Below are 22,265 nucleotides of genomic sequence, written 5' to 3'. Positions count from 1 at the left end.
AAGGCTTCTACCTTCTGAAATATTAAGTTTTTGATAAGTTTTATAAAACCGCTACCGTCGAAGCCGCCAGATTACTTTATCCATATGTCAAGCTTTCTGGGACAGAAGTTACAGGCTCCATAAAAAATGGTGTGTTTCAAGTGTTAGTGCTCTTGTCATAAGACAAGTTCATTGAAAGCAGCAGGTAATGGTTTGATCCTTGCCCATGTAAAATTAAAAACACGAAAATTGGTATTTGCTGCCTTTCCGCCAATTCGAGCAGACAAACATGGTGTCAAGACAAGTTATTCATATCTTCTAACTTCTGTTACCTTGTGAAAAAGCATGTCAAATATCTGGCTCATCATGCCAGTTAAGTATAAAGCATGGCTTATATTTAGATATCATAACAGCTCTTCTATAGAAATATGCAAAACAAGACTTTGATCAACTTGCTTGCTATGTTTGCTTGGATGTAAACAATAGGTAGGTGGAGTTTCAATATATACTGGGATTTGATTGGACATGAATTGAATTTAATGTTTACTGCCCAATCAAATTCCAGTATATAGTAAACACACTACCTACCTGTTGTTTACAAACATTCAAAAAAATACAGCAAGCAAATTGATCAATGGTTTGCTTTGCATGCTTTTATAGAAGAGCTCTAACATGTTCTCATTTAAGAATTGAATGCTGCTTTTTGTAAATTTATTGGGGTGTAAAAGCGTTGACCGAAGTACATTTTGTATGAAGCGCGGAAGCGCTTCATACTAAAAATGTGCGCACGGTCAACGCTTTTACACCCCTATAAAGTTACAAAAAGAAGCATTCAATATTTATAATTACATTTTTGTTAGCTAGAATCATGAAAATACGATTTTTATCAAGTTTTCATTTAATTTACCTGTGCACTTTATTGTGGGATCTCGTGTCATCATGAATGATAAATGTTATTTTCTAATACAATTGTTTCAGGAATAGCACGAGATGTGCAGTTGGCCAATCAGAATAACGTATTATAATGAAACATACATCTAATGTAATTATTCTTTCATATTCATGCAATATTTGTCAATGAAGTTTACATACTTATCAGTCATCATAAACCTTAGAAGAGAAAAACTGTGACGTACGGAGAGATCTGGCTAAAAAAAATACATTTATTGTTCTTCACAAATAGATGTGTGTCCAAATTGACTGACTATCTTATGTAACAATATGTATTAGATAAAATACAAAGGTAACAAAGAAACAGGCCGGTAACAACCGTTGCCGGATAGTTTTTCTGCACGAGTAGTCAGGTCAAGGTCCGAGGCGATAGCCGAGGACCTTGACCTGACTACAAGTGCAGAAAAACTATTCGGCTGGTTGTTACCGGCCTGTTTCTTTTGTTACTTTTGTTTTTTATCTGACTTGTACGACGTTTCAAGAAAGTAATAATATATTTTGCAAGACTAAACATTTGAGAAACTTAGATAGCCACAAAGCAGTAAATGTAAGTTACAGTATAAACTCCTTTATTTTTTTCATTTCCGTTCAACTGAGATTTTTTTTCAAGAAAAAAAATCAGGAATCTTAGAATTTGATAAAAAAAAAGAACCATTTCAAGTAAAAGATGAATGTTGTACACATTTAAGACTTTTTAGAATGCAACTTCGTAAAAAAGTAATATATTAAAGAAATATTTTAGTGGTAAGTAGGATAACGTTTAATTTTTATGGATGAAACGGAAAGCGGGGAAAGGGGGGGGGGGGGCTAATTGATTTTAAAATAAACAGGCTGTGATCTTTATTTTTGATGAAAAAATGCAGAATGTGCCATTACATCCCCCCGAACCCCCCCCCCCCCAAAAAAAAAACAACTTAAAAATCGCGCGTTTGTTGCCAAATACATGAATTTTACATTCAGTGGTGGGGGTCCCCGGGGGGTTGGATCCGCAACTGGTATAAATTCGATAACAATATAAATGTATCAAAAGAATGAATTTCCTACTTCATTAGTGAATGAAATGTTTATGAAAAAATGGATTTTGTCTTAATATTATATAAATTCAGGCATATACTTTATTTTTTTTTAAATTCATGCTCGTCTCTAGATCTGCAAGTTTTGATCGGGATTAAACACGTGTTACATTATGATCCAATCGCAGCTTACCGCCCAAAATTGATGACATAAGTTGAATGATTTTCTTCTAGATTTGCTGCTTATTTGGACGTGTATTACATGAACACCTTTTGTTTATAGGATCAATCGTGCATTGGTGAGTTGATAGGGATTTTATCTTTTGATAAGATTTGATTTTTATTTATTTATTTCCTGTCTTATTTTTATTGAAATATACACGTCAGTATCATCATTTCTTTACTCTCAGTGTTGTCCAAAATACTATTCATGTCCATATATTGAAGAAAACAGTTATTGACCGAATATTTTGCTTCATAAAGGGGGCGGTATGTTCTTTTTTGAGTATATTAACAATATACTTTTCAACTCCAGCACCCAAATGTTTTTGTTTAAATTAGCACTATTTACGGTTTTCGGAAAATCAGGAATCATTCAAAACATTAATTTGTCATCTGCTTGACCATAATAATTTTTTTCTCGTAAAATTTGGGATCAAAATATCTTTTTTAGGAGAAACCATACCCCCCCCTTTTTTGAAGTTAAATGTCTAATAAATCCCTTAGTGTACTGATATGAATAGTATTTTATTGGAAATGTTTGAAAAAAGATATTGATGCTAACGTAAATATTTTGTTCAATAAAAAGACAGGAAATAAGTCGGTGAACCAAAAAATTCAAATCTTATTGAAAGTTAAAGTGCCCATGAACTCACTGACAGAGGCGGATTTAGAGGGGGGCCCGGGGGCCCGGGCCCCCCTTTTTGGGAAAAAATTTGGTTGCTTATATAGGGAATCACTGAAGCTTGACTGGAACGGGCCCCCTCTTAGGTCAGTCAGTGGGCCCCCACTTATGAAAATTTCTGGATCCGCCACTGACTGATCATGCACGAGTGATTCTATTCATAAAAAGTGTCCGTGTAACAACTAAAAAGAGTCCGTGTATCATCTTCAAAGAGTCCGTGTAACACCCGTTAATGTACTGTTTTTCTATAGCTCTGCGGGGGGCAAAGTCGTACAAATACTGAACAGGGTTGGCAAGTATTACCAAGTCCAGAGGGAAATATTATATGTACCCAGAAAACCAGGGTTTTAGTAATAAATACAGAATAATATTAAATATTAATATGAAGAGGAATCAGCGATCATTTAGAAACGCACTGATAAATATACAATTTCTTATATGTACATGTACATGTATGTATATGACATAATAATCTTATTTTTGAGAGAATATATCTAAAGAGTATAAACTGGAAAAAGTAAAGATTCAGCAGCTCTTGAGACATACACAAAGACATGTGCGAGGGGGCGGGCGTACTTGAGGTTCCTCTTGTTTAAAACTCTGTTTCTTGGTCTTATGCACTGAGCCGTTACATATTTTCTTAATTTAATCAGGATCATTGATTTAGAAGAATAATTAAGAAACATTCTTTTACTTAGGCACGACATTTTTTTTGTATTTTTCATAATTCTATTACTAAATCAAAGAATGGAAGTATTATATTGACAGGAACTCCAACGAAACACTGGCACATTCGCATCCCCCTGATTTCTTTAAGAAAATTTAAGGTTTCGACTAAGTTTTTCTAGTACGTGCTAACTCCTTTGTGGGGTATCTGCGATGCCGCCTTCGCCTGTTCTGTTAACTGAAGCTAGTCTTATCTACATACCAATGTAAATAAACACGGAAACTCCCGTGGTCATTTGTGAATCGCCACATGAATAACGACATCTGTTTTTATTTTATAAACATGTCCAAACGTATTTGATGTTTGGGAATAACTAATTAATGGATATATTCAAAAGTTCAAATTTAATTTAAATACAGTCTTATTTGGGATATTAGAAAAAAAATTGTGGAGGTAATAACAAATTAAAATGCAATGTAAACAAGTAAATATAGTAGCCTTAAAAAATTATCTAAAAGAAAATTTGTTAATTGATTTTTTTATATATAAAAACAAACCATTGTGCACAAAGAGCGTACGACTGCTGGAACCCCTGCCACTATTAATAAAATGGCTATACATAATACAAGTATTTTTTTACGTAGTAAAACTATCTACCTAATCAATGCTGCCTAGGTTAGCTTTCCTTTTATACGATCATTATTATTTACTTATAAGTTTGTCAAATGAACTCTTCTCGATTTTGCTATATATACGATATGGACTTAATACATAGTACTTACTATGAGTATTTATTCATATAGTTTTTGACAATAGGTCCGAGACCACAATTGTCGTCCCTTGATTCTCGCAAATATAGTCCCTAGTGTTGACAGTGGGTAACTTGCCATTAATTTTCATACCTCTTCCAAATTTATTTCTCCATGTTTAATGCCTCAAATTGCAAGTAAGGGGCGGGGGTGAAATTACACTGGAAAAAAATTGGGTTCAGAATTTTAAAGGAAAGTAGTGATTTGGTCCAGCTGAAAAAGGTTGAAAATTAGCGCTTCGGAAGCTTTCAAAAGATTTTAAGACGCCCTAAACATAAAATTGTCCATATTTTGAGTTAGAGCCGATGAAGTTTTCTATAATTTTGATATAATTTGTCCCAAAAGTAGTACAACACACTGTAAAAATTTCATTGAGAAAACGCAGGTGGGAATTTTTTTAATTTTCGTTTATCTTCTAAAAGAAATTTATGCACTACGAAATAGTTGTGGTCTCGGACCAATAAACACAATGCACAAAAAACATTGTTTCTTTAAAGTTGTTGAATTGTATGAAATATTTGCCATTAGACTTCTGTTAACAATTAAAATTTCTGAAATAAATGTTCTTCCGGTTTTTTTTTTAAGGGGTCGTTATCGTAAAAATTAACATAATAATTATATTGTCATTTAGTGACATGGTCCCTTGACAATAAAGTAATGAAACACATCCGGTTATTTCGATATATTCCGTAATTACGATCAATTACGAAGTTAAAAAAAATGATTGAAAGATATCTTGATTTATTCGCCTGCTTATTATAATTTTCATTTTCATTCAAAGTGTACGTAGTTAAGGAATAGGTAGAGCCACACTTACATTGAAACGTGTTAAGAAAGAATCGTGTTACGCTCGTAAATGCTTAAGTTGATGCAAAGAGTTCTTACTAAAAACCAAACAATTAAGATGTTTTCGAGTTATCTGAATTGATAAGGGAATGCAAAGAATTCCCTTAAATCCGTAAGAAACTGAAATGTCTTAAGGGTTGGTAATCATTCTAAGTGCCTTTTGTTACACTCTTAGTCACTAAGACAGTATTAAGATACTAAAAGTTAAATTAATTAAAACATGTATTAAATATTAAACAGTTTCAGCGATCAGTGCAATGTTGTCATGGTAGTCAAGAGAAATTCACGGAAAGTTGAAAATATGACTTAACTCTTTATGTAAGTAAAATATTCTGAATGTCCAAGCTTGGACTGACACTTTTATCTATTGTAAGTTCCAGGTCTAAGATTCTAAGCTAGTGATTTTGCCTACTCCAATAATCTAATATTTTCTTTTGAAATTTTCCTTCTCTTTTCAAAATCATTAGATTGATAAACAAGTTCTCGTGTCATAATGAGACAAAAATACAATAGCATGTCGTAATAATTTTTACGATTATGTGAATGTTTAATATGAAAAACGGCATCATTGACCCCTCGGAGCTTGACTCCTATAATTTATCCATCTATTTAAATCATTGATTTAACGACTATTTGTTTGACTACATGTATATATTCTAAAGCTACGTGTGTTTACATACCTCTACACGTCTAAGTTTCGAAGATTCCTTCAAACATTGTATATTGCTATCTTCAGAGTTTTGATTTTTTACCAAGTGTCCTTCAATTTTCCACGAAACCATATTGTAAATTCTCTAAATTCTTGTGAATGATCAAATAACACAACTGATTAAAGTCTTATAAATCAATTATTCATAACACCAAATCCAGTGGCCAAGTCTCAAGATATCACTCAGCTTGACGCTTAGATTTTATAATTTACGACATGTCAATATGCGACTTTGATGTACATAATCTAACCATGGGTGTACAAATTTTTTTATACACCTATGTTCTAATTTAATTAGACGAGTACGGAGATCAGAACAGCAAAAAATAAAATAGAATTGCTGGTTATTGGGTTTGGTTAATTTATTTTTTTTTAATGCAAACTGCTGTTGATATTTAAGGGTTGTGCGAATTATTTATCTGCTTTCAGTATATATTAACAAAATTCGGTGTTAATTTAAGAGATATTTAAACGGAATTCATTCCGACGAAATCTTTAAATAACAGTAATTAAAACAAATCGATCATAGTATTACATTGACATTGCAAAAATAGTGCTTGGAATCGGAAGCGACAATGTGTCTCCTTTACAAAATTATTCCCCTATTTTTTTTTTTATTTTTTTTTTTTTTTGATAACTGAAGTAAGGCAGCAACCATTTGATTTTCTGGGGGGGGGGGGGGGGGGGGGGGGGGGTGGACTATGGTTTATTTTGGAAAAAAAAGTTTGTTTCCAGTTTTTGGAGAAAAAAATAATTTGTTTTTGATTCTGAGAAAAAAAATTTGTTTGTTTCACCCTCAGCTGCCACTATATGTAATGCTAAAATTGAAAGAAAAAAATTGTTTTCGACTTGTCGCGAAAAAAATAAAAAAAAAATTTGTCCAGAAAAAAAACCCATAGCCCCCCCCCCCCCCAGAAAATCAAATGGTTGCTGCCTAATAGATATAAACATGTATAGCCTGGGGTCCTGGCTAATCTTGTCCTTACGACGCGCAGCTAGATACCAGGCTATAAACATGTAATGAGAGAAAGTCTAGATAATTCTTTCAAGGTCGTCGGATCTTTAGGAAAACACGTACAAGATTTCATCTGTCTATGAGCTTATAAAAAATAAACAGATACCGGATACATAATTGCGTGCGGCCAAGCAGAGCTCTGACAAGCTTTTAGTACAATGCCGAACGTCTGATAGCAAAAGTATTGTGGCCAAACCATTAATTACTTGTGAGTAAATTAATTATTTTTGAATATATATAGACAAAAGATGCAGAATTTGTTGTTTATAATACGGCCATCGTGCATGCAAACAAATGGAAGTTTTTAATGACCTTGACTGGCTAAACAGCCTTTGCACGGTCGGTTAATCCGTGCATGCATGACACTTATACGAGCATGTTTGACTTGCATCTTTAAGTTTCTTTATACCAATTAAAGAAATTTCATATCTCTTCTATTGTCATATAGCCAGTCAGATTTTGATTCGTTTATTCAACGGAAAACGTCAACGTAATGTGTATAAATGAAATTCATGAGTTTGGTAATGCCGTATGGACAGTTTTACTTCGATGATAAGGATTTGATTTTGTCAGATTTGTCAAGTATGACAAGGAGATGAAGACATATATTACTTAATAATTATTTTAATAACGATGGGAAATGCATGCCCTTTTTTGTTACATATTAACAGAACTAATATGTTAATTGACCCTAAGCTAGTCTTATCATCAAACGCATCACACAGTACGCAAAACACATCACACTGGGTGCACAACATGCGTCCTAACTGTATTTGTTTCATTTAATAGTCGGGTGGTATGAAACAGTCCATTTGTAAGCAATATTTAATATTAACACATCATATGTTTGAACAGAAATATTTAAAATTTAAAATTTGTGTTAAAAATTGGATGTTTCTTTTTATAAAGGAGAATATATGGGTCATTTTCAAAAAATGTCGAATTTTGAAATTGAAAAAATTATTAAAAGTTACTTATTCAAACAACCCTCTACATAAGCAAATCATAACAAACAGTACTTTAAGAACAACATATTAAAAGATGCAATCTTAATGATGTCATACAAGAATATGTTGAAACATTTTTTGATCGGTGGTACATTATTTTGTCTATCCTGTTACCATTTTCAAAAGAAATTTTGGGTTATTAAGAAAAGGTTTAGATAAAATGTTAAGCTTGTTTTACGTAGACAATTAGATGGTTTTCAAGAGAATAAACTTCTATATATATTCATTCTGTAATATAATAGATTATTTGCCAATTTTCCCGGTTGTACTTAAAAATGCCTCTAAAAATTGGTTTTCAAAGGTTGTAAAAATTATCACCAGTAATGCAAGTCTAAGATAGCAATTTATATTGTTCGGCATTTTTTCACCCTTTCAAATAAACCCAACATCAAGTAAATCCCTCATAAGTTAGTTTACTTTTCTCTATATTTCATTGGTAACAGGAACGTACGTTTCTGATATATTACTATATAAAAGTCTATCCTGTTACCTTTTTGTCTATCCTGTTACCGATATCAGTATTGCACCTGCGAATGCTTAATTGGGAAGATTAAGACGTTATAACCTTAAGATGACTTCAAACAACGAAATATTTCATTCGTTTTGCACCTATATGTTAAGATAAAAAAAATAACGACGTTTTTGTCTACAATTGTCTATGCTGTTACTGTAACCATAGCAACCACAGTAACAGGATAGACATAACAGGATAGACAAATTTCTTCGTTTTTGATTGCTGTTGTGAAATAACTACTCCCTTTGGTGAAGTGATTATGTTTTTCTATTGTGAATTTGGTTTCCAACACGTTATTGCACTTTCACAAATATACTGTTGGTGTATTTAATCAAAATTGATGGTAACAGCATAGACATAAAAAAAAGTACGCTCTATTTTTTTCACTAAATGTCTTAAAATTTCTTTTCTCTACACTGTCGTTCAAGAAACGAGGCGTTTTAAATGTAAAGATTACTTTGCACTTTTGAAATCAACACTGACTGATTCAATATTCATAGGGAGAATAATTTCACGGCTGATTTAAGTAGCTGTAACAGGAAAGACATGAACCTCCTGTACGCAGATTCAATTTAGTTTGTAGATAATATGTTACATACAATGATATAGAAGCTACGAATTTTCGTTAGAGTAATATTTAACGTTCTTAAAAAGTCCCTTTTGTAGATATCAAGGCGATCAGAAAATCGCAAAAAAATCATTTGAAATGTGTTTTTCTGACACTGTACGCAGACAAATACCCCCAAAATGGGTCTTAAATGCAGTTTAATCTTATCAAAATAGATGCAAGGTGTGTTTATTATTAATGTTCTGAATCACAAATCCGACAAGCTTTCATTTAAACCATTACAACTGAAATTTCCATTAGAAATAAAAAAGTTAGCATGGGTGTACTGAAAATTCGACATTTTTTGAAAACGACCCATATCATCGTTTCTGGACGTGGCTATGAACGCACTTGTGGTTGCACCATATACTGACTCGGTGAGTAGAAATTTCAAAAACAATTGGATACAAATAATATCTAAAGTATTGTTTATTTTGTATGTGTACGTGACATCTGGGAACCATATATCTAACATATAAATATGTTCCTGGTAACATTTATCACATTTCAACTGAATGCGATATATGGTCGTTATATATATAGACTAGTTTTAATTCTCGACTAAGAAGCATCAGATCGATTATTCATATCATTCTTGTCGGATTATATTTTTTAATTAAATTATTTTTAAAAAAACATGTTCACGATTTTGACCGGGCTTTTTATTTTTTTGGTAAATTTTAATTCAAAGTTGAAAATTTGACTTCATCTTTATATTAAACAAGGAAGACTTCCGGTCAATTTCCCCCCGGTCAATTTTTAACCCTTTTTACGTAATGTAAATACATATTATACATTGTATATTTCTTTATATCATATTATTTTACATAAAATTATCTTTAAAATCATTTTCCAGATTTTGATCAGGTTATATGCTTTTATAAATTCGTGAAATTAAGATTTAAGGTTCCAAAACGAATTGCTATGGTCACGCTAAGAGAGACTAATTCCGGTCAACTTTTCGGTGAAAATGCATACCTATTTTTTTTTATCTGATAGTCTATTGTATAAGCTTTCAAAATCCGTTTTAATAATTAATTTATCTTTAGCGGTTACAGAGATATACCATTTTTTCCGCGTTTTCCACTTCCGTGTTTTAGGCCCTGAGGGCTCCCCTTTTTACCTGTTACCTGTTACCTAGTCTTTATCTCCCTCCTCTAGCAGGAGCTTTGATTCTAAAGCGTACTTCTTATTTGCACCCTAACTCTTACACACGGGGCACTCATAAAATCAGTTATGCAATATTGTACATGCTCGTATACGTAGTTATTAATATATTAACAGTAACATATATAGAGCACCTTAAGGATGTACTTAGGTGAGGTTAGGTGAAAATTAATAAATTAAGAAATTAAAATTGATACTATAAGTTGGTAGAGCATTCTTGAAGGATGAAAATAAGCTAAAAATATTGATATGTCATGGACCTCCTTTTCGAGATATTTGAGATTTAAAATATGGCGGGAAAAGTCTGACTCGGATTACCTTACATTTGCATTGGTATTATTTGGGTCTCAAAACAAAAGAAAGAAAATCAAGAATCTTCTTAAATTTTGGAAAATGACCTTTCATGAGCTATTTAGTCTGGTATGAAAAAATAAATGGGTGTTATGGGACAAAATATTTTACCTTGTATTGTATGGAAAAAAAACCAAGGAGTCCGAAAATTTGACACAAATTCCAAAACTTCACCTTAGTACATCCATGGAAGTAGTAATATTACTTCCATGGTACATCCTTAATACCGTTGTATATTTAGGTTAATTAAAGGATTTCAGATCATGAGCAAAGCAATGCAAAATAACATTTAGGTCCATACCTCTTAACAGTTTAAGCATTTCACTTATAAAACATTTTTGTCAAATAGAAAAGGGCATAACCCCAATTCCTGCATAAGTAATTTGACATATCAAATGTTCTTTTTTGTTTTATCAAATTGATAAATTGTTATATCAAATAATTATAATCTGTTATATCAAATTGATGATCTATTATATCAAACAGATAATTTTTTATATCAAATTGTAAAAAGTAAATAAGCACGACGCCAAAAGGCTTCCGTAAAAAATAAATGAAATAAAATATTTTGTCTCTAAAAGTAAAACAAAATGATTTTTTTTAGGTGGAAATGCTAGAAGAAAAGAAAAGGACGAAAGCACACTGACAAGAGAAACGGAAACCAGCCGCCTTAAATGGCCCATCATGCTTATCTGGAAGGAAAAAAACACAAAAAAAAACATCCTCAAAGAATAAAACCAAGCAAAACAGTACTTTAAAAGTTAACAAAGATTTTGGAAAGAAACCAACACATCAGCATAGGAAAATAGTTTCTAAATCAAAAAGAAATGGAAAAAACCGAGCAGCTCAAGAAAAGATTCTGGTAGGAATATAATTATTCTTTTTTTTATATTTTATATAATGATCTGATTTTTAGCTCACCTGGCCCTATGGGCCAAGTCATCTTTTCTCATCACTAGGCGTTCGTCGTCCGGCGTCTTTCGTCCGTCGTCCGTCAACTTTTACAAAAATCTTCCCAGATGAAACTTGGCCACAATCAACATTGGGGTATCTTGTTTAAGAAATATGTCCAATGATCCGAACAACCAACCAAGATGACCACCATCGCTAAAAATAGAACAAATGGGGGGAAAATTTAAATTTTGCCTTATATCTCTGAATCCAACTCATTTAGAGCAAATTTGACAAGAAACAATTGGTTTTCATGTCTAGATCTATCTGTCCTGAAATTTCAGACGATCAGACAAGCTGTAAATTGTTTGGTTTTTGTCCCTGAATAAATAATTTTAAGGACATTTTAGTTATTATCTTGAATATTATTATTGATAGAGATAGAACTGTAAACAGCAATAATGTTCAGCAAAGTAAGATCTACAAATGAGTCAAATGACCAAAATGACTAATTGACCCCATAAGGAGTTATTGCTCTTTAAAGTCAAATTATATATATATTTTTTTCGAAATCTTTAACAAAAGTCTTCTCCTGAAATAACTGAGACAAATTTAATCAAACTGGCCAAAATCAGCATTTTGGTATATAGTTAAAAACAAAAATGTGTCCGATGACCCTGCTAACCAACCAACATGGCAGACATGGCTAAGAATAGACAATAGGGGGAAATGAAGCTCTTGACTTGTATCTCTGAAATTAAAGCAAAAGTTACAACGGTTGCATTATTTCATGCATCAATTGTAAATAAAAATATCAATGTGAGCAATGGAGCATCTTGTTCTATCTTACAATCACCTTTTACTAAGTGTTCCGAACGACTGAACCGAACCCATCTGGTTGAGTTGGATTCCTCAATAGATGTCCTCTATACTGTCTGTTTTAGCAGTATTGACTCAACACATGGAAATATTTTGCAATAATACTTCAAAGAAACTAGTCCGTAACGGAAATTCACACTTCATTTACACCTTAAATTCTGGTTTACCTTTCTACAAACAAAATTCATGTAAATTGATTCCCTACGAAATCAACAGTTGCTGTTATTAAAAAAAGTTACACTTGTTTTTATTTAGATTGATATTTTATAGTGTGTATTTCTATGTTGTGATGTTATACTACTGTTTCTGAAAAGAGAGAAGGTTTGGTACCATTAAAACGTTTAAACCATGAATCTGGAATCTGATGTTCAGTGGTTGTCGTTTATGTATGTGGTACATTAGTGTTTCTCGTTTCTCTTTCTAATAAGACCACAAAAAAAATTGGGATCGTATAATACTATGATGTTGTCGTCTACGTGGTCGTCGTCGTCCGAAGACACAATGGTTTCCGGACAATAACTTTAGTTTACGTAAAAGGATCTTTATGATTTTTGTTAGAAGGTTCAATATCACAAAAAGAAAGCCTGTGATAAACTTTGGGCATTAGTGTCCCAACCGTTTAGGAATAAGAGGCCCAAAAGGGTCCTAAACAAGCATTTTTCTAGTGTCAGGATAATAACTTGTGTATGAATATTTCTATTGGTTTGAAATTGTACCAAAATGTTAAATACAACAAGTAGAAGGTTAGGATTCTGTTTAGGGGTTATGGGACCAACCATTTAAGAATGAAGGGCCGAAAAGGGGTCCAAAACCAGTCTTTTCTAGTTTCCAAATAATAACTTGTGTGTAAGTGTATGGATCTCTCAAAGAGAATGATGAGATTGAGTTTGGGATTTATTGCCCCAAACATGAAGGAATTAGGGGCAAAAAGGGCCAAAAAGAAGCATTTTTTTAGTTTCAGACAATAACTTGTGTTAAAGTATATGGATCTCGCTGAAATTGTACAGTAAGGTTCCAGATAAAATCTTCAATTTGCACACTGACAGTAACGAGCAATAGCTATAGATTTGCAAGATTTTTGACCAAATTTTTTTTGTGTCAAAACCTATATTATGTCAAACATTTGACCACATTCCAATTTCAGACAGTACCAAGCTTGAATGTTGTGTCCATACTTGCCCAACTGTTCAGGGTTCGACCTTTGCGGTCGTATAAAGCTGCGCCCTGCGGAGCATCTAGTTTATGTTTTTACACTAGTAATTTTTGGGCCCTTTATACCTTGCTGTTCGGTGTGAGCCTAAGCTCTGTGTTGAAGACATTACCTTGACCTATAATGATTTACTTTTATAACTTGTGACGTGGATGGAGCGTTGTCTCATTGTCACTTATACCACATCTTCCTATATTTATTATCATTTTACATTTCTGTGTTATTAATGATTCGATTCATGCATAATTTTGAAATTTTTGTCTGTTGTTTCTTACACTTTATCATTTTCGCTTGACGATGGTTACAATGTTATGCCCATTTCAACTACACAGCGATTTCTTTTAAGATGGTACTCTGACTAAAATCTTGTATAGGTTCTAATTGGACGATACAGGATTGCAATTACTTCTTATTGAAAGCTTATCCAATTTGGTGTAAAAAAATCCAGAAAATCAAAATAACATTTTACAAATTATAGAAAATATGTTTAAAAATCTTCACCTCAAGGTCATTAAAATTTACTTTTTTAAGTACGTGAAAGATTACATGTAGTCGATGTTTTAAGCAGCATTTTAATATCACCGTACGGCCTTCAACAATGAGCAAACCCATACCCAATAGTCGATCAGCTATACAAGGCCACGAAATGACAAGTTTAAATCAATTCTGACAAGAAAACCAACGGCCAAATTAATGAACAAAAAAATTAACTAAAACAAAATAAAAATATGTATCGCATCAACAAACGACAATCTCTGAATTACAGGCTTCTGACTTGGGACAGGCACATACATACAGAATGTGGCGGGGTTAAAAAGTAAAATCACAAAAATATAAAACTCCGAGGAAAATTCAATCGGGAAGTCCCTAATCACATGACAAAATCAAATGACAAAACACATCAAACGCATGGACAACAACTGTCATATTTCTGACCTGGTACAAGCGTTTTAAGTGTAGAAAATGGTGTATTGAACTTGGTTTTACAGCGCTTAACCTCTCACCTAAACATGTTAGCGGGATCCAAAACCTCTCATAACCTGGGAAAGTGGCACAACAGTACAACATACATTTGTAAGAACGAACTATAAATTCAGTTGAAAAAGCCTAACTCATCAGGTGGATAAATAGAAATACATATAACAAAAACACACTGTGGACGTGGCCGGGTACTTGTATATCCCAACAACAAAAAAGACACTATCCATTTTTGCTGCATACCATGTATATGGCTTTGATTGTTATGCAACACGGACATATCTAGTAACAGGAAATGCTACCCATTTTTCCTGTATAGTCTTCGATGAGAAAAAATGAAGAATATACCACTGGTACCCTATGGGAATTGCATTATAGGAATAATATTGTTCTTTTGTAACATTCTTGACCAACAGAAACACTTGCACTCTCTGAAGTGTTGAGGTTTTAAAAATGATTTTGTCCACTAGTATAACATACATTCCTGGAAGCAGGAACCAGAAGGATACGTTGATATTCAAACATTTGCGTGTGAAAGTAACATATAGGAACTTCAATTAGTTGATTAAGAACTTTCAAATTGTCACTCATTGTTGTCTTATAATGTTTTTGGGTTTCAGACTTGATGCATAATCACCACATGGCAATCGTTTATTATTTTTTCTACATTCACACGTGCTCATTAAACATGTTAAAGGCCCTTCGAATCATTTTAATTGAATGCTGCAAGTTACAAATGGGACCAATATAATCATTACCTCACTGATACAAAATTCTATCTTAAACAGCCAAGAGTGGAGAGGATGGGACTTGGTCATATCCCTTAGCCAAATTAAATTACTTAAAATAAATTTATTTTGTTTTTATGAATATTGGTGTATTATTTGAGTTAAGTTCATGCTATTGATACATCTTCATGTTTTAGACAGAGAACACAATTATGCGGTACTTTATTTTTTCAGATAAAACAAAGGCAACAAAGAAACAGAAACAAAGTACATTCTTGTGTGAACTAATAATACTATTACCAGAGAACTGCAGGAAGAGACAAACTAAGAAATTTCTTAGAACTAATTTTGGTTTTTGAACTTAATATTATGTTTTGTTGATATTGTATTGCAATGTATTTATCTGTTGTAGAATTATTATTTGTGTTCAATTAATTGATCATATTTCATCTTGGAGTGACTTTACATAGTCTCATTACTACTGTTGTTACCGGAGAAATGAATTGCTTTGTTTAACAATATGTCAAAACCAGCTAATAGTAGTGTACTGTTAAACATTCTAGTTAGTGGTTGTAGTGCATAAGGTAACAATTAGTACCTATTTTGTAAAATCACATTCTCTTACTTTCTAAACCTCTATGTTAAAAAATGTCAAACAAATACGTAAGCTTCAGATCTATGGCCAGCCTCAAATCTGTTTTCTATATTGTACTGTGTCGTAATCGACACAAATCTATGTCCTGTCCTTTTTATAGAAATTTAATATGCACTGTTGCTGTCAGAATTAGCAAAAAGTCTTGTAGAATAAGAATAGATATGTTCGAAAAATGCCTTTAACCAAATATTAGTCTGGGAGTAGGGTATAGGAATCAGGGACGCATGTTCACCCCTTCTACTGTACATAGGGCCTTTCAGTTTACCGCACATTAAAAAGTGCAAATAACTAATTCTTCAGATTCCCCCTCCTTATTGTCTCCCCCTTATTTATATTAAATAGTAACATGTATTTGGTGTTTTGCATTATTGTTTTATGTAATATGTATGTGCTAGCTATTTAAAATTTAATGAATTAACTTCAGCGTTCAAGTCTGACATGAGTTCTAATAAACCTGTTTCATGTAATACTTGTTAAAATGTACTTCATTTTTTCTAGATTTCTTAAAAGGGTTAAATTAATTTTATAAATCTAGAGGAATAAAATATACTGTGGGAAAAAAATGACGAAATAAAAAAAATATTCCAAGAAATGACGAAGCCTTTATAGGAAACGAAATGACAATTTTTCACATGGCTATAAATGCACTTGGAAGAAATTTCTTCCAACCAGTATCACTGACAACAAATTTGTACACTAAACAACAAAAAAATTCTTACGGGTATAAATGAACTTGGAAGAAATTTCTTCCAAGTAGTGGTGGAGACTTTATACAGAATGGAATGATTTTTTTCTTTCTGCTGTAAAAGTTCTTGGAAGAAATTTCTTCCAAGATTGAGTCTTAACTTATTTGTTTTATAATATAAATACCAAATATAAATATGTTTCTTTGTTTAATATGTTGAAAATTATGTTGAATAATTAATAATGTATTGGCAATTTTTTTTTTTTTGCTAAATTCAATTGAAACTTCTGCAGTGCACTGGGGAAATATATTTTTTTTAATCTTTAAATAAATTTCTTACTGTTGTAAAAGTAACTGGAAGAATTTTCTTCCAAGAAGGAACATTAAATAAATGAACTATCTGTGTTGAACAAATGGACAATAATTTGTAAAAATATTACATGTTTCTATATTTGTTGGAACAAGTTTTGGATGATTTAAATTTACTTGGAAGAAATTTCTTCCAACTTGTGAGGGGATACAAAATGAAGTGAAAAAGTTGAGTTTATGAACTAAAATTGTACGATACTTTATTGGAAATGAAATAAATTTTCTAATTTGTTGGAAGAAATTTCTTCCAAGGAGACGGGAAATTTATATGAACAAAATTTATTGAACAAATTATGGCTTTCCATTTTATTAATTTATAGGTTACTGTTCCTTCATTTCATTGTAATTTAAATGTTTTGTAAAATATGAATAGTAATTTAATATATATATCCAATAAAATTGTCATACTAATGATGTTTTTTTCTCCATGTGTTCCCTTTGCCAGAGAAGAAATTTCTTCTAACACTGTTTATTTGCAAAAAATACCCATCAAAAGCAGAATATTAGCATATGAAATTGCAGAATTAGGTATTTTCACAATAACAGCAAATTTCGACCTGTAAAAAGGACATTCTTGGATTTTCCTTTTTTATTTTGGACTCTCTTTTTAGTTCTCGCTGCGAAACAGGAGAAAATTCGATAATCCTCGCTTTTTGTCCTGTTTCTAAAGCTCGTGCAAATAAATTTCACGTTTACCGACAAAGTACATTTTTAATCAATACATTATTCCACAGTTGTTGATATGAATTTATCTTTTTGTTCAATATTTCAACGAATATCGTCGTATAAATTAGGAACATCAACCTATTTTCCGAACGGAGAGTCATAAATTCAATGAATATTATTGCGAAATATACGGTATATACGGTAAGCTTCGATGCGTTTAGTTATGAACGCGAGAATGGTTCGATAAATATAGCTAAATACACAATTAAGCCAAATGTTCATAAAAGGAATTTGCTGCACATCATTATTTTGAGAAATCTTATGTTAAAAAATATAAAGTTTCATACAAATATATTTTTTTGGATCTAATGTTATCATTCTTAAATATGTTTTGACAGTTTCCGTTAAATATTGCCATTTTTAGATATATCGGTCCCCCTTTTCTCGGCTACTGTTAAAGTGAGACGTTTTTTTATTATTATGATAGCTAGCGAGGCATGAAGTTCATATGATTCAATCCAAATTATCCTCAAAGTGCGGTAAAAACCTTGAATTGACGCAATTTTGTTCGCCTTGAAATCGACGGAACATATTTAGTCAAAATTCTTTTTAAAAAAATCACCTATGTAACGAAAAGAAAACTGTGACAGACTTTAACACGAAAGGGAAGGCTTAAATTCTTCTGTAATTTTCCTGCTACTGATAATAAATTAAGAAAGTTCACTTGTCATGTTTTGTATTGTTGGAATTTCGGAACCCTCTTATTGATCCGTTTAAAGCACCATGAAACAATTGCCGGCTAACTCCAGTTTTCAAAAATCTTTAAATGTGCAATATGTCATTGATACAATTTGAGTTCTCAAAATGAATCAAGATAAAATAAGAATAATAAGAAATTTGTAAAGAATATAAAACCCTTGTTATTTTTTATTAGTTTCAGGGCCGTAACTACATTGAGGCAAATGAGGCAAATGTCTCATGTTGGAAATTTCAACAAAAAAAAAAAAAAAGGAGTGAAACAAAAGATTGTCTTCATATCAAATTGTTTTCACGGAAAGTGTCTTGCAAGACGCAAGTTCTCTTTACTCTCAGATGTCGCCCTTGCATGTTTATCGTGGTCCATGTTTCTATTTTATTTTTATTTTTCAGAGTTGATGGTCTATTGTTTGTACTTCTGTGTCCCGAGTTTTTCTTTTGTTCATTTATTGTCCTACTTTAAGTTTATAAAGATATAGGAAGTTGTGGTGTAAGTGCCAATGAGACAACTCTCCATCCAAATAGTCTGAGTGTTGATTTTCATTTGTAAACGTGTGGTTTTGCAATTTTGCATGTCCTGACATTGTACGAGAAAATATTTTAAGAATGTTTACGATGCTACAGGACACAGAAAACTATGTTCGTTTCTGCGTGGAGAATTGAACTTGATATCAAAGAATACAAAATTGGCTCTTTTTGTTGTAGATAAAACTAGATAGCTGACATAGTTTAAATTAAAGTAAGACCACCAATTTCCTGGTATCAAATCATCTATAAAACATCAATGTATTGCCATATGATCTTTTACATTAAAGGGCTAAACTTGCATTAAGTCGTGTGCAGGCCCTTTTACAGAAATAAAAGAAGATGGAGTAAATGTGCACGGGACCTAATCTCACACAAAATTAATGCATAGTAAAAATACAAATGATCAATGGTCAAAGTTTTTATTCTTGTTCTTCATCTTGATAGTTTCTGGAGGGTCTTCAACAATAAAAGAATCATTAATACCGTAAAACAAAGTCAAGGTGATACTTAGTGTCGACTTAAGCAGTACTAGTACTTTAAATATACTACTGCACTGTCACTATATATAAATCTAGTCACAAAAAAAATCACCAAAGTCTAAGAACAATACGAGACAAAGAACAGACAGACAGATGCGATTTTAATGATTGTGAGAATCACGATTTTTGCTTTATCCTTCATATCGGTCTACTTTTAATGTTGTCCTCGTAAAACCCGTAAAAGTCTTAAATTACAATGAATCTATGTTTTTGCTTTGAGACCAGAATATTGTAAAAAAAAAAGCGCTAAAAAAATGCGTTTCAATGTAAGAAAGAGTCCGGGAAACGCTCAGAAGGCACGATTTTGCTTTATTTTTCTCAGAGCTTCTTGGGACCTTGAGTGGCCACCAGACCCCTCGTCAAAAACATTTCGCCTCGCTAAGCTCGGCGAATATATTTTGCCTCACTATTAAAAGAGGATAGTCTGAGTTTTTGTGAACATCTTTATGTTAAAGATATTAATCAAAGTACTGAAATACTGAACATCGGATGACCGCAAGTTCTAGTGGACGGTCACAAGCACTTGTCTCAGAAAACCAAATCACATCTATTTACCTGAAAGTGACGTGATAATTTCAACCTCTTCGTAGAAGTGATACAAATCAGTAAACTCTGTTTTTTTTTGTTATACATTATTTTAATATTTGTAAATTACAGTTTATAATTTTTATCCATTTGTATATCATTCTATTGCACTATATCAATTATAGTGCTGTGTAAGTGCACGGTGGACACTCTTCTGTACTAATTCGATTTTTCTGATAGATTGAATTTGAGCGGGCGTTCATATTTTCCAGCAAAACATTCAATGTCCCACGCAGAGAGAGTTAGCAAAGACAGATAACTCTGCATGGGAGATGCACACGTTTGTGACCAAGAAAAAATTCAGCTTCGTTTATTATTTTGGACTTTAATTTAAAATTCTCAAATTTGATATTTTAGACTTTAATTCTCTGTGTTTTATAATTTATATTATTTTATAATTTTGTTTCTATGTACATTTCGTATCCAGGACTTAAAATCAACATGCTTTGCTATGCATTTAATTCTCAGTTTGGACATTGAGTGACATGTTATACTCTGTTAGCTAATTAGTGACGTTTTACCTTTTTCATAATGTATGTTCTTAATTGTCATAATCAGATTATCATTTAATATCTATTCTTCAAGTTCTAAAAATAGTTTAATCTTTGTCAGTGAACAATATTACTGAAATTAATTGTTATTTGTTATGTCTATACTTGTCAATTCAATTGTGTATAAATACTTGCTTATAATTTTGATAAGCAAGATTCGGACTCAGGACTTTACACTGAACACAGTCCATCTGTAATACAAGTATTAGCATTCCATGCTGAATTATTGGTTTACTCATCGCTAGTTCCAGAGTCTCAGTAGTTAGTTTTCACCAGAGTTTCAGAGTTCAGAGTTCTCATTGCTATTCACAGCAATCGTGCGTTTTTGTGATCAGGTACATCACACAGTTTCAGTAACAAGAGGCCATTCAGTCAGGCTCTTGTTACACAACATCACAAGTCACCTTGTTTCTCCGGTGACAGATTCTTGAGATATTCTTCCGCATGCGGTAACACACTTTTTCTGTACGTGTGTATAAATATTAAAGATTTTTCACTTTATTTATATTTCTAACGAGTTTAACGACATTTTCATATCATTAATTTATGTTAAAAAATGTATTTTTAGGAGTATCCATTTGAAATGAATAAGAACAAGTGATAAGGCATGTAATTTTGCACTCGATAATGTCCGCGTACTTGTTATTATCATGTTAAACTTTATAGATTACAATAGGTTACAATATCAAAAAGAAGGTTACGTAATGGAAATTTAGGCGACAGCAATACACATGAATGCCCTCACGGTCATCCGATGTAAAATGAATAGAGAAGTTGTTCATTAAGATATCATTAGATAAACAAACACACGGACCTATTTTTTTTTTCTCTTTTTGATTTCTCATTCAATGACCAGTGGCGGAACCAGAATTTTTGAAAATGATGAAGCTGCGTTTGTTGGTTCTATAAGCAGTTTGATTAAGAGGGGCTCTGGACTCAGTTTTGCCAAAACTCCCTGCTACTTCAAAAAACAAATACAAGATAAGAGGTGGCGGGAAAATATCTTCGTCATCGGTCAATATAATCTGAATAGACGCATATATAATGTGTTGACCTTGTCAAAAGTCTATAATTCATAAATGTAATTCGGCGCATCCAAAACCATATGTTATGAATATGTATGCAAGATATGGCGATCTATGAAATGACCCGCTTGGTGCAATGAAAGAGAGCATTACATAAATAAGGCCGTTAGTGCTCTCATTTGAATTGTTTTACATAATCTTTTCGGGGCCTTTTATTGTTGACTATGCGGTACGGGCTTTGCTCATTGTTGAAGGCCGTACGGTGACCTAAAGCTGTTAATTTCTGTGTCATTTTGATCTCTTGTAGAGAGTTGTCTCATTGGCAATAATACCACGTCTTCTTTTTTTATATCAACTTATTTTCCGTTCACATTTTCCGTAAAGAAATGAGGTTGCATTTTGTTTTTTACTTGTAGCTATTTTTGTTTCGAATAACAGGACAGAGCTTTTAGTTTCAGTCGATATACACGCCATCTTAAAATAATTACTTGTCACATATAAATTCTGTTTGTTTACTTCATGATGTGGCTGATATTCAGCAACAACTATTGGCTTAAATGAGATAAATTATTTCAGACTGTTCTCTTCTGAGGATATTAAGCCATCAAATGCCGGAAAATTAACTATGTGAATTACATTTCAGATCAAATATTATTAATTCATGGTCGTTTTATTATGCAT

General features: G+C 32.3%; 1 long non-coding RNA gene across 1 annotated transcript; it reads left to right on the top strand.

Moving 5' to 3' along the window:
• The first annotated feature begins 9,338 nt into the window (after positions 1–9,338).
• LOC143081904 (uncharacterized) lies at positions 9,339–15,613 on the top strand. The gene is made up of 3 exons (XR_012980146.1): positions 9,339–9,398; positions 11,144–11,401; positions 15,460–15,613. It is a non-coding gene; the product is annotated as an uncharacterized LOC143081904 (long non-coding RNA).
• Positions 15,614–22,265: the final 6,652 nt, after the last annotated feature.

The sequence above is a fragment of the Mytilus galloprovincialis genome, chromosome 7 (genome assembly GCF_965363235.1).
Source record: "Mytilus galloprovincialis chromosome 7, xbMytGall1.hap1.1, whole genome shotgun sequence".
NCBI classification, from domain to species: domain Eukaryota; kingdom Metazoa; phylum Mollusca; class Bivalvia; order Mytilida; family Mytilidae; genus Mytilus; species Mytilus galloprovincialis.
This window is presented reverse-complemented; position numbering and strand designations above follow the sequence as displayed.